A 13,381-nucleotide genomic window follows, 5' to 3' on the forward strand; every position below is an offset into this window, starting at 1 on the left:
CTCACCAGCACCACAAAGACAAGGGCTGTGGCTGGCTTCACTAACCATGGTAGCCCAAGTGCAAGCACCACACCTGGGCAACAGGAAGCCCCACACCAAGATTTGTTGAGTGAATGAATGAGCTAATGAATGAAGCAGGAGGCCATAAATGCTGAGGGTGTACACCTGCCTCCCTCCAGCATCTTCTACCCACCCTATGAGGAGGGAGGGGAGGCCGCAGGAGAGCTGGGCCACCTGGGGTAGAGTCCAGGTTCTGCTACTTACGAGGTAACCTGTGGCTCTGCGTCCTCCGCTGTAAAACAGGGTCTGTGGGGTTGTCCTGAGAAGTAAATGAGTTAACATTTGTGAAGTACCTGGCAGGCAGTAAGCGCTACGTGTGTTAAATGATAAGGAAGACACCCCACCTCGCCCTCCACTCCCCAGATCACTCTGCCTGTGGGCAGAGACCATTTTCTCCTCTCCTCTTTCAAGGTAACTGTTCGGCCCTTTGCACCCCGAGAGGGTTTCCCTGGGGTAAAGAACCACCGCCTTGTCAGAGCTCCGCGTCCTCCCCTTCTCCCCACCCCGTCCCACCTCCAGCGTCCCCACCCACCCACCTCTGTCTCTCTGTAAGTGACCCTGAGCCTCGTCCAGCTCCTCCAGGCCCCCAAGCTCGCGGAAGGGGCCCCAGCAGCCCCGCTGCGGGCTGGGGGTCCGGGAGGCTGCAGGTTGGACGCGCCACCCCAGTCAGAGCAAGGGCTCGGCCCGCATGCCGCGGGCGCCACCCAGTGGCCACCTGCGGAATCGGCGGCGGAGGCGGCCTACAAGAGCCTGGAGGCCCAGAGGGTGCCCCGACTGACAAAAGGGAGAGAAGGTGGAAGGAAGGGCGTATCACCAAAGGGACTGCTAGCCTGTAGGTCATAGAGCAGTTCATTCAGTCCAGGAAGCAGTGATCCGTGGGCAGGGCTGCAAGGGCGCCGATGCACAGAGCCTGCAGGGGCCCTTTTCTCCCTGTGGGTTAGACATCCCCGGCGCCAGGAGACCCCTCCCATAGGACAATCTTTGGCATGAGTCTGAGGTTCCTGCTCCTGGAATCTCTGGCTTCCCTGTACCGAGCGCATTACACCCACAGCGCCACAGCTCTGGGCTAATGAGAAGACAAAGACGAGACTCTACACCCTGACGCTGGAGAAGCGCCTCGCTCCCTGGCTGGGGTCTCTAGGGAACAGCATTTGGCGTAGAGTCCAGGTTCTAATCCCAGCTCTGCCCTGACTCTACGTGTGCCCAGCCCATCTGTGCCTCGATGTTCCCATCTGCGGAAAAATGATGATAAAAATAAAAATCTACCCAACCTCCTTTCCGGAGGTGGGGGAGGTGAGGCTTGCACGAAATAATGCTGACAAAAGCATTTTGAAGACCAAAAACCATGGTATTCAAAGTTTCCGATCTGTGATGGCTTTAGTAACCAGATGAATACAAGAAATTACAAATACACTTACTTAAAGAGTAAGCCCCTCAAGTTCTGACATTAAAAACTCCTCAAACAAGAGACTTTTGTTTGGAGGGGAAAGAAAGGAGCATGCAGTTGAGATCCAAAAATACAAAGTTCCATATGGGAAATTTAAATGATCTTAAGGATTTTACTATATAAAATTTAGAAGGCAGCTCGCTCTTCAGGAAACCAGTAGAATAGACATTACAATCCCCAAAGACGTTTGGAGGACGAAGGAGAAGCCAAAAGTTAACTACGATCCTACTTGATCCACTTCAAAAGCAGAATCACAGAACCTCACAGTGACCTAGGACATCCCAACAGCCACCAGCATCTATCCAGAGTGCACATGAACACCTCCGCCTGCCCACTTGTATGGGGCTATTCCTTGCACAAGAACAAATCCACCTGCAGACCCCATTCTGATAGCCACAGCGGTGGAACCCAGGCCCCTGACTATTGGCCCAGTATCATGAGAACAAAGCTGTCCCTCACTTCAGAGTTCAGACCTGGAATCTCAAGGCAGGATGAGAACTGACCCCAGAGTGAGGGAGGGAGGCAGCCCTGGCCCAACCTCTACCTCCAAAATAGAGCAGCGAGCCAAACAGCATTCCCTCACTGCCTGTGTACCATGGGTAGCAGCTGCGGGGAAAGCGAGAACACCTGCTTCAGGAGAGAGGACTGGGGCAAGCTGAGCAGGGGCCCAGCACCTGGCAGGGCAGGGCAGACCCGAATGAGGGATTTCAGCTCCTCTGATTAACACATCTCCTCAAAGTCCGTTTTTTCTGTTGGTTTGTTTGTTTTGTTTTGTTTTGTTTGAGACAGAGTCTCACTCTGTCACCAGGCTGGAGTGCAGTGGCATGATCTCGGCTCACTGCAACCTCTGACTCCCGGTTCATGCCATTCTCCTGCCTCAGCCTCCCAAGTAGCTGGGACTACAGGTGCCCACCACCACGCCCAGCTAATTTTTGTATTTTTAGTAGAAACGGGGTTTCACCATGTTGGCCAGGATGGTCTCCATCTCTTGACCTCGTGATCCGCCCACCTCGGCCTCCCAAAGTGCTGGGATTACAGGCGTGAGGCACCGCGCCCGGCCCTAAAAGTCCTTTTTGATATGCAGGGTCCTGTGCGGATCCTAGCAGCCCCCTCCTTTTCCCTCCCCTCTCTTACTGTCTTCCTTCCCTCTCTTACTGTCTTCCTTCCCTCTCTTACTATCTTCCTTCCTAAGTAGAGAGGGGCGCATACACCATCACAGCCTGTGTATTTCTGCTGCACAGTGTTTTTGTCCCAGTTGGTTCTGTTTCTCAGGCTTTTCTTCCTCCTTGCATCACATGGTACCATGCAATATCTATTTCCTCTGTGGTCCTCCAGAGTGCCAGAATCTCTGGGAGGGAGCTTTGACAGACATCTCTTCTGAGTCCCCCAGGCGGCATGGGTTGTTGGATTTTACTGAGCTCAACTGTCTAAGTGCACTCGCACAGAGGCAGGCAGAGGGATGAGACGCCTAGCAGCCAAGTGGACAGCACTCTGATGCCAATTCTCATCCTGTTTAGAAGTTCCAGGTCCTGGATTCTGAGGTGAGGGGCAGACCCAGTCCCATGGTAGCAGTATTGGTTTCAAATTAATTCAACAATTCCCTGTTGCTCTTACTCTGGCTTCAGAGCTGTGCTGGGTATTGGGGGACTTCAAAGGCAGGATGAGAAGATCTCAAGACTCCCTCACCCCACCTTTCATTCTGACCCAAGGAAGAAGAGCACTCATCTGGTTGGCCAGACTTCAGGACATATTTGCAAGTGGGTGTGGTCACTATGCATAAAAGATAAGCTGAGGATGTGGCTGCAGAGGTTCTCTGTTCACCCAGCAGATGCACTTCATGGGCCCAGGCTGAGGCACTGTCCTTCCATGTGGCTGGCTAGAGCACAAGAAGAGCAGAGATTTGGGGAGAACAAGGCCCCCATACTCAGCCCAGCTGACCCCAGTTCTCTGCATGGGGTTTATGGTCCAAGCCCAGCTACCAGCAAAGGTAACTTCCTCCTCTATTCTTCCTCTAGGGCTCCCTCTGGGACTTTGCAGGTAGTGGTTGCTAGGGTCTAGGTCTGCCTGGATGCCCTAGCCCTTACACATGGATTAGCACCTCAGTACTGCCAATAGCTTTGATAAGGAGTCATCACCCTCCAGCTCAGCAGGGAGGCTAGCACAGTGCTGAAGGAGGACGGAAGAGCTAGAATATGGCTTCATCAGGGAGTTGGGAAAGGCTTCACAGAGACAGCAGAGTTTAACACTGGCCTTGAAAGACACATAGAGGCCAGGTGCAGTCGCTCACGCCTGTAATCCTAGCACTTTGGGAGGCCGAAGCGGGTGGATCACAAGGTCAGGAGATCGAGACCATCCTGGCTAACACGGTGAAACCCCGTCTCTACTAAAAATACAAAAAAAAAAAAAAATTAGCCGGGCGTGGTGGTGGGTGCCTGTAGTCCCAACTACTCAGGAGGCTGAGGCAGGAGAATGGTGTGAACCTGGCAGGCAGAGTTTGCAGTGAGCCCAGATCGCACCACTGCACTCCAGCCTGGGCGACAGAGCAAGACTCTGTCTCAAAAAAAAAAAAAAGAAAGAAAGAAAGACACATAGGATTCCATAGAAATTTGGAGGCAAAATTGACAAATGGGATCTAATTAAACTAAAGAGCTTCTGCACAGCAAACAAAACTATCATCAGAGTGAACAGGCAACCTACAGAATGGGAAAAAACTTTTGCAATCTACCCATCTGACAAAGGTCTAATATGTAGAAAAATGTGTAAAAGTAGAATCACCTAATTTTGAGAATCTACAAAGAACTCAAACAAATTTACAAGAAAAAAACAAACAACCCCATCAAAAAGTGGGCAAAGGATATGAACAGACACTTCTCAAAAGAAGACATGTATGCAGCCAACAAACATACGAAGAAAAGCTCATCATCACTGGTCACTAGAGAAATGCAAATCAAAACCACAGCAAGATACCATCCCACGCCAGTTAGAATGGTGATCATTAAAAGTCAGGAAACAACAGGTGCTGGAGAGGATGTGGAGAAATAGGAACACTTTTACACTGTTGGTGGGTGTGTAAATTAGTTCAACCATTGTGGAAGACAGTGTGGTGATTCCTCAAGGATCTAGAACCAGAAATACCATTTGAACTAGCAATCCCATTGCTGGGTATATACCCAAAGGATTATAAATCATTCTGCTATAAAGACACATGCACACGTATGTTTATTGCAGCATTGTTCACAATAGCAAAGACTTGGAACCAACCCAAATGCCCATCAATGATAGAGTGGATAAAGAAAATGTGGTATATATACACCATGGAATACTATGCAGCCATAAAAAAGGATGCGTTCATGCCCTTTGCAGGGACATGGATGAAGCTGGAAACCATCATTCTCAGCAAACTAACACAGGAACAGAAAACCAAACACCACATGTTCTCACTCATATGTGGGAGTTGAACAATGAGAACACATGGACAGGGAAGGGAACGTTACACACCAGGGCCTGTCGGGGGATGGGAGGCAAGGGGAGGGATAGCATTAGGAGTAATTTGTAATGTAGATGATGAGTTGATGGGTGCAGCAAACCACGATGACACGTGTATATCTATGTAACAAACCCAGGAGTTCAAGGTTACAGTGAGCTGTGACTGTGACACTGCACTTCAGGCTGGGTGACAATGAGACCCCGTCTCTTAAAAAAAAAAAAAAAAAAAAGTTTTCACCTAATTTAGTAGATACCTGGGAGCCACTGAAAGCTATTGAGCAGGGGAAGGATCTGAGTGCTAAAAGGATAACTCTAGCAGAAGTGTGCAAGATGAATTGGAGCCAAACAAGGGGTGGGAGGACCAGTTAGAATGCAGAGGCAGCAACCCAGGCAAGCAGAATGTAAGGGCGGGGTGGTGGAGCTAGACCAGAGGCCCCAGGTGGAGCGAGCATGGAACCTGGAGGGCTTCATCCCAAGGAAGAGACAAGCTGGACTGCGGAAGATCGCTCTAACGGCTACAGGACAATGAGGGTGCCCGCTAGAGAACCTGGGAAGATGAGGAAGGCGGGGCTGGTTTGCAGAAAAATGAACCTGGCCACCTACCCCAGACCTCTCCACCTCACCTACTACCACTGCTCCCAGAATACACCTGCAGTGGTGTCCCTGGACTGCTGTAGTCAGGAGCTGGAATATCCTCCCCCAGCTCCCCTCCCCTTCCTCACCAGGCTCTCTCACTTATTCTTCAGTTCTCAGCTCCAGCATTGCCTTCTCCTAGAAGCAGCCCCCGAGTCCCACAGTCAGACTTAGTCAAATGCCCTTCTTCCTCCCCAGTACAGTTTCTCACTCACCTCCATCCTAACACTTGTGCTGGGTGAACTGCAGTTACTGTTCACTTCTGTTTCCCCAGTCTTCCCAAAGCCTTTTGAAGACACGTGTTTAGTTTATCCAACATGTATGCGACAATATTTATTGAGCACCTACTATGTTCTAACTCCCAGGTGCTGAGAACTCGCTGTGGAGCAAGGAATGCTTGGTCCAGTGGAGGAAGGAGGTGGCCATTTGAACCGATGCACGGCTAGCTCTTCTTTGACTCTTTGTTCTTCACCACTAGCAAGACCTGGCACAGAGAAGACTAAATAAATGGTGGTGGAGTGAAAGGAGGACATAATGATTGGGAAGTGTTGCAGGACATCCAGAAAGCAACTAGGAACAGAGGGCTGGAGCAGGAGAGGTGACCACAGAGGGATATTTTTGGAATTCTGCCCTGCTCATCTGTAAGTCTGTGTGAGTTGCATTAAACCTGATGTGGAGAGTGCGTGGGGGTCTCAGAGCTTAAAGGAAATATGAAGACAATGAGCAAGCTCCCACCCACATTGCCTCTGCACTCCCAGCACTGCTTGCATGAGCAGGGGACAGACACATCCCTGGCACAGGGAGGCTGTTCCCACTCGGAGCACATCTGTTGAAGGAATGAGGACACCAAGTCTGCCCACACCCTAAGGCCAAACATCAGTTGAGCATCCAACACTTACACTACCGAAAGCTGCTGTCCAAGGAAGCATGAGAGACAGTGGGGAAAAGCACAGCTGCCTCCATGCAGTGTCCCAGCAGCAAACCATGTCTGCAGGCTCTAGACCCACCAGTGATTTTTCTTCTCTTCCTAATTCAATGCAAGGTTTCAGCTCCATCTGAGTGCCTGTGGCACTGAGAAAATTAAATGTAGATTTAATTAATCCCAAATGATCTTGGCTCACTGCAACCTCCACCTTCCAGGTTCAAGCAATTCTCCTGCCTCAGCCTCTCAAGTAGCTGTTCATGCAAAGTGACATTGAAAATGGAAAGACCCTATTCTGGGCATCATTTCTGCTGGTCCTAAAAAAGAGTTATCCAAATTCCCACTCAAGAGCTCCCCTTCTGGCTCCCTGGGGGAAGCCAGCCCAGGTGAGGGCTCCTTCACTCTCCCGCAACTCTAAAATGCACTGTATAAGTTCTTGTGGACAAATTGCCATTAGGAACAGCTTCCAGTTGTCTGAAAACACCTGCGAGTAAACAACCCCATCCCAGTCAAACTGTATGGCTTACCTTTGGAGGTTTCTGAACTTCTGAGCCCTTTTGCCATCCTAGCCCCACCTCTATAGTGCCTATGACCTTCAGCTCCTCCTCCAATGAAGATTCTAGACTGAAAGGTCCATGAAGAAGGAGCCATGCCATGGTTCACTATCACAGCATCTAGTACATCTCCTGGAACATAGTAGGCCCTTGCTAAGGATTTGCTATGTGGATTCAACACCTCTCTTGTATAAGATATAAAGATGTATAGGAGGCTGGGTGTGTTGGCTTACACCTGTAATCCCAGCACTTTGGGAGCCCAAGGTGGATGGATCACCTGAGGTCAGCAGTTTGAGACCAGCCTGGCCAACATGGTGAGATCTTGTCTCTACCAAAAATACAGAAACTAGCTAGGTGTGGTGGTGCGCACCTGTAATCCCAGCTACTTGAGAGTCTGAGGCAGGAGAATCGCTTGAACCCGGGAGGTGGAGGTTGCAGTGAACCGAGATCATGCCATTGCGCTCCAGCCTGGGCAAGAAGAGTGAAACTCCGTCTCAAAAAAAAGATGTATAGGATACGTTTCCCACCTTGGGACCCATCCTCCTTCACAGGACACAGTCTGGAGAGGGTGTCCCAGGTCTCTTCCCACCAACAGTCCTTTCTCCGGATGTGCCAGGGCTGGCCATTCCCAGCAGTGAGACGCACTCCTGGGTGGCACCAGGGTCAGAAGAGCATGGGTCTAGCCATGGTGGCTCCTTTAGCCCTCCACTCAGGACCTTCCTCCAAGCCTACAAATAATGCAGGCTGGCCTCCCCCATTCTCGACCCTCATTTTCCCCCATCAGCTCAGCACTCCCTGTTCCCTCTAGGATGCTTCCAGGAATATACAGCACCGTTTCAGAGAGGATTGAATGGCATGGCTTCTTTAGCAACCTAGAACACTTAAGCCAGCCAAATTCCTGCTTTATTTCACACAACCAGGTATAACAGCAGAATTCTTCGTCCTCATTAGAAAACTGTTAGTGCATAGTCCATAGAGACAGACATCATGGTTAAGAGGCAGGTTCAAGAGCCTGGACACCTCAACTCCATCCTGGCTCTGCCACTTGCTATCTAGTGGTGTTGGGGAAAGTGCTTCATCTCTGCTGGGGTCAGTTTTCTCACCTCTAAAATGAGGTTGATATTAGTAGTTCCTACCTCATTGGGATATTATGAGGGTTAAATGAGATCATCCGTCTAAAGCACTTAGAAAGTGAGTATGCAATACAAACCTTCATTATTATCTGTATTTACAGTTTACAGAGGGCCCCACCAGAGGTGTTAACTCTAATTTACAAATATGAGAGGGTGCACACACACTCGCTCTCTTTTCTCAATTTAGGGCAGCACATTCCACTTCACCTTTCTATCCCCAGGAGGCTCCTTTCTGCCTCCTCCTGGAAACACCTCCACCAAATCCCACTGCCTCTCCCCCAGCCCACAAAACTGGTCATCTCCCATGCCCTCCTGTCTGCTCTGTATTAATCAGCACAGCCTGTTTCAGATGCCCCCCAAAGCTTAGTGGCTCAACACAACAAAGGCGAGTTTTGCCTTCAGAGTCCAATATGAGTTGAGTGTAGGGGACATTCTACTCCACTAAGGCATTCGGGGACCCAGGCTCCTCCCAAGTAGCTCCACTGTCTTTCAGGGCCTTGGAGTCCCACCCTGGGTCTCCTGCATCCAACAAGCAGACGGGAAGAGAATAGAGGGAGGATGGTCTGGCAGGTTTTAGGACCGTGCCAGGCAGGGCTGCTCATCCCTTTAGCCCACCTTCCGCGGGCCAGAAAACCAGCCCCATTGTTAGCAGCGGTGAATTTGCAGAGGTGTGCAGCAGCTTGATTCTTGTCCTCTCAGAGGAAAGAATTCGGCTGAGGGGCAGAAGTAGTTTTAAGGCAGAGGGAGAGACCGAGGCAAGTTTTAGAGCAGGAGTGTAAGTTTATTAAAAAGTTTTAGAGCAGGAACAAATGGAAGTAAAGTACACTTCGAAGGGGGCCAAGCGGGTGACTCGAGAGATCCAAGTGTGCCATTCAGCCCTTGACTTGGGGATTTATATATTGACACGGTTCCAGGGTTTCTGTTTCTCCTCCCTTGATTCTTCCCCAGGGGCGGGCTGTCCAGGGCTGCCCACTTGCGTGGTGGCCTGCCGGCACTTGGGAGGGGCCACATGCACAGCATGTTTACTGAAGTTGTGCACATGCTTATTTGAGGCATTTCTCCCCTTACCAGTCGAGTGTTCCTAGAGGAAGGTCATATACAGGTTAAACTGTCATTTTGCCTCTTAATGCGCATGCTTGAGCCCACTCGCCTGGCTCCTGAGATCTTCCCAGGAAGCGGCTGCTCACCAGCTTCAGGTGTTTTCTATTGGGAGACTTCCTTTCCTTGGTGCCAGCTATGCCCAATTATTATTTTAGATTGACAGTTAACAACTGCCTGACCATCACCTGAGGGTTTCCTGACATTGCTGTGGGCAGTGGGGGGGGTCCTCTCCTGCCCTGCTCATTTCTGCTTAGCTTCCTACTCTAATACTATGACCCCACCTTACAGCAGTGGAAGCTCAGAAAGATAACCTTTCTGGCCAGGTGCAGTGGCTCATGCCTGTAATCCTAGCACTTTGGGAGGCCGAGGCGGGAAGAGTTCAGGAGTTCAAGACGAGCCTGGCCAACATGGTGAAACCCTGTCTCTACTAAAATACAAAACTTAGCCAGGCATGATGGCGGGTGCCTGTAATCCCAGCTACTTGGGAGGCTGAGATGGGAGAATCGCTTGAACCCGGAAGACAGTGGTTGCAGTGAGCTGAGATCACGCCACTGCAAGTCCAGCCTGAGTGGCTGAGCAAGACTCCATCTCAGAAAAAAAAAAAAAAAAAAAAAAAAGATAGCCTTTCCATGTGTCCAGGAGGAGAATCAAACCTGTTTTATGAACATATTGTATTTTTTCTGCTACCTGCTCCTGAAGCAGAGGCTTTTCTGGGAGGAAACTTGAATCTATTCTCTTCAGGCCATTCTCTTAGAAAATAGGCCCAAAGTGATACTCCATGTTTCCCTGCAAATCCTGTAGCAGACGATGTCTCGTCATGAAATCCTGCAGGCACACATGGGAGAAAGAAGGTGGTCTTCGGGAGAGACGGAGCTGGTGCTGCTCTCAGCTCCGCCGCTCCTTGGCAGCTCAGCTTCCTCCTTTGCAGGGGGGAAGCGGTGGCATGGAGGGCTTTGAGCATTGGTGACAACATATATGAAGAGTGGCCAGGGATATTACTGTCCTTGGCCCTGCTCCCCTGTTCTCCCATCCCCCAACCACCTACCACCACCCGTCCAGAGTCAGAGTCAGGGCTGCCAGGACAGGCACGAGTTCTTCTGGCTGCCTGGGTGGTCTGGTTTGTTTTCAGCCAGTCAACCCCGCTGACAGGGCAGAAACAATGGGGAAGGGGAATAAGGATCAGGACAGCCTGCGAATGTAATTAAGCGAAAGCAAAATCTGAAAACCCAAATCCCTCTCCCGCCCCAACTGATGCCAGCTTGATCTTTTTTGTTTCTGGACCCCGCCCCCAATGCACGCCCCCACACTTCAAGCTCAGCTGATCCAGATGGTCTGTGGATGCTGAGAGCCAAACAGTATGGGGAATTGGTTGTTTCATAAGCTCCTACAGACTCTGTCACTAATTGTAAACCCATTTGGGACACATTCTGAAACAAGAGGCTTTTCACTAACTTCTAGTTCCTAAACAAACAAACCAACAAACACAAATCAGGATTCATGATTTCTCTCTTATTCTACCCCTTCCCCAGGCTCCTCCTCACCTTGCTTTAAAACAATTACTTGGGAAACAAAGGGCAACACCCACTTCGTGCGCCTCTGGTAATACCGCTGTCACCTACGAGCTCTGGAAGCAAGAGAGTCATTGTTCTCCTAGCAACCCGAACTGCCCCAGCTGCACGTGTCTGGTGCTTGGATTACACCAGCCAGCAGCGGGGGTGTGCATGTTGCTAGGAGAACTTGAACTCGAGTTTAAATTTGCAACCTCTCCTCACTGCCACAGCTTTCTTTCAGCCGCAAACAGACACACGCTCAACTGCAGAATCCACAACACTGGGCCCAACTGGGAAATCCCCAGCCTCAGATAAGACCGGTGTGCTTTTATCCTTTTTTCTTATTTTCTTCTTTCTTGAATTTCAGACAGAGTCGACAACCACACAAATAACTAAGAATTATGAAGATCCATTGTACAATATCGACTGAACACCTCCTATGGCCGGCTGCTGTCCTGGGCACTTCAGACACAGCATGAAGGAAACAGACAGAAGACCTTCCCCTTAGAGAGCTTGTATCTGGGGTAGGGAGGATGCTAAGCAAATAAACACATCAGTATCAGTCAGGGGTCTCCAGACAAACAGAGCCGGGAGTTAGATTAGCTCTAAATCTAGATGACACAGATGTGTGTATGTGTACATATTACATACCTGTATAAAGGAATTTATCTCAGGAATTGGCTCATACAGTTGTGAAGGCTGGCAAGTCTGAGATCTGTGGAGCGGGCTAGCAGGCTGGAAACTCATGTAGGAATTGATGCTGCAGTCCTGGGGCAGAATTTCTTCTTTCATAGGGAAACTTCAGTTTTGCTCTTCAAACCTCTCCACTGATTAGATGAGGCCCACCAAGCTATCAAGGGTAATCTCCTTTACTTAAAGACAGCTGATCGTAAGTGCTTACCACATCTATAAAATACATTCACAGCAACACTAGGTTAGCGTTTGCTTCAATAACTGGGTCTTATAGCTTAGCCAAGTTTGACACATAAAACCAAGCATGCCAAATGCATGCCCAATGTGTTGGGTAGTGATAAGTAAGTACAATGGGGGAAAAGAAAGCAGGTGGAGAGGGACAGGGAGCCCCAGGCAGTGGGGCACAGGAGACCTACCATGTGAGATATAATACATCGTTCAATACAAACTTGAATGAAAAATAAATGAACATACCGAGGCACTGCATTCAAAAAGCACAACAAAATCCTCACTTAGTGACAGATCTGCTTAATCATAACTCTGCAGCACTGGAATTGAGGACAGGAGAGAGGCCATTCGCAGAGCTGTAATTAATATCAGCACAGCCAAAGCAAGAAGCAAGCGTTTAGTCTCCGGTCTTGATGGATCTTCAGAAACAGATCCCTGTCTACAACAGCCTCCTGGCTGAATTCCTGCTTCCACGCTCGCCCCTCCCGCCACTCCTCTGCTCCCACCCCTGACAGTGGTCACAGGTGCCTGGCCTCTTCTCCCTGCTGCCCCGCTTCACTTCCCTGCACCGCCCCCTCCCACTGCAGCTGCAGTCCAGGTAGCTTCTTGCTGGTTCCCCAGCACTCCTTCTCGCTTCTGCCCCAGGCCTTTGCTGCTCCTCCTCCACATCCTGGAAGGGTCTCCTCCCAGCCATGTGCCTGGCTCTCCCTGCACATCCTCCTCAGAAAGGCCAGCCTTGACCACCCCATAAAATAACACCCTCCTCATCACTCTCTGCCTCCTTAGCCCATCTTCTTGGTCTTCATAGCGTGTATGTTAAATATCTCTTTCTCTGTTGATTGTCTTCTCTCATTCTGTTTTTTTAAATTGTAGTAAAATAATATAAAATTTACCATTTTCAATTGCACAATTCAGTGACATTTAGCACATTCCCAGTGTTAGACAACCATCACCACTACCTAGTTCCAGAACATTTTCGCCACCCCAAAGGAAACCCATACCCATTAAGCAGCCACTCCCCATTTCTCCCTCCTCCAAGCCCTGACAATCTGTCTCTGTCTCTGTCTTCTGTCTCTGCGGCTTTGCCTGTTCTGGGTATATTACATGAAAGGAATCATACAGTATGTGGCCTTTTCTGGCTGACTTCTTCCGTGCAGCATGATGTCTTCGAGGTTGGTCCGTGCTGTAGCGTGGGGCAGTACTTCATTCCATCTACGGCGGAAGAGCGTTCCATTGTGCGGGTGTGCCATGTTTGTTTCTCCATTCATCCACTGATGGACATTTGGGTTCTCTGCACCTTCTGCCATTGTGAATGATGCCACAGTGAACATACATGTGTGGTGTTTGTTTGAAGGGGACTCTGTCTCCATCATTTTGTGTCCCTGGCCTGTGAACAGACCTGCAGATTAAACTGTGGACAGCTTAATCTTCAGGCAAATAAATAAAAGGCAAAGTTTGGCATCTAATTTAATTTTCCCCAGGCCCCTTTATCAACCTTCTCTGCCACAGCAAGGCCAAACCTTTGTATCCACACCTAACCAATACCCACACCCTAAGCCAAACCCATCCAACAG

General features: G+C 49.7%; 1 long non-coding RNA gene across 1 annotated transcript; it reads left to right on the plus strand.

Annotated features, from left to right (window-relative positions):
* The first annotated feature begins 2,940 nt into the window (after positions 1-2,940).
* On the plus strand, positions 2,941-12,942 carry LOC126940664 (uncharacterized). Its single transcript, XR_007720862.1, has 3 exons — positions 2,941-3,048; positions 5,992-6,267; positions 11,254-12,942. It is a non-coding gene; the product is annotated as an uncharacterized LOC126940664 (long non-coding RNA).
* Positions 12,943-13,381: the final 439 nt, after the last annotated feature.

Source organism: Macaca thibetana, chromosome 1, assembly GCF_024542745.1.
Source record: "Macaca thibetana thibetana isolate TM-01 chromosome 1, ASM2454274v1, whole genome shotgun sequence".
Classification (NCBI taxonomy): domain Eukaryota; kingdom Metazoa; phylum Chordata; class Mammalia; order Primates; family Cercopithecidae; genus Macaca; species Macaca thibetana.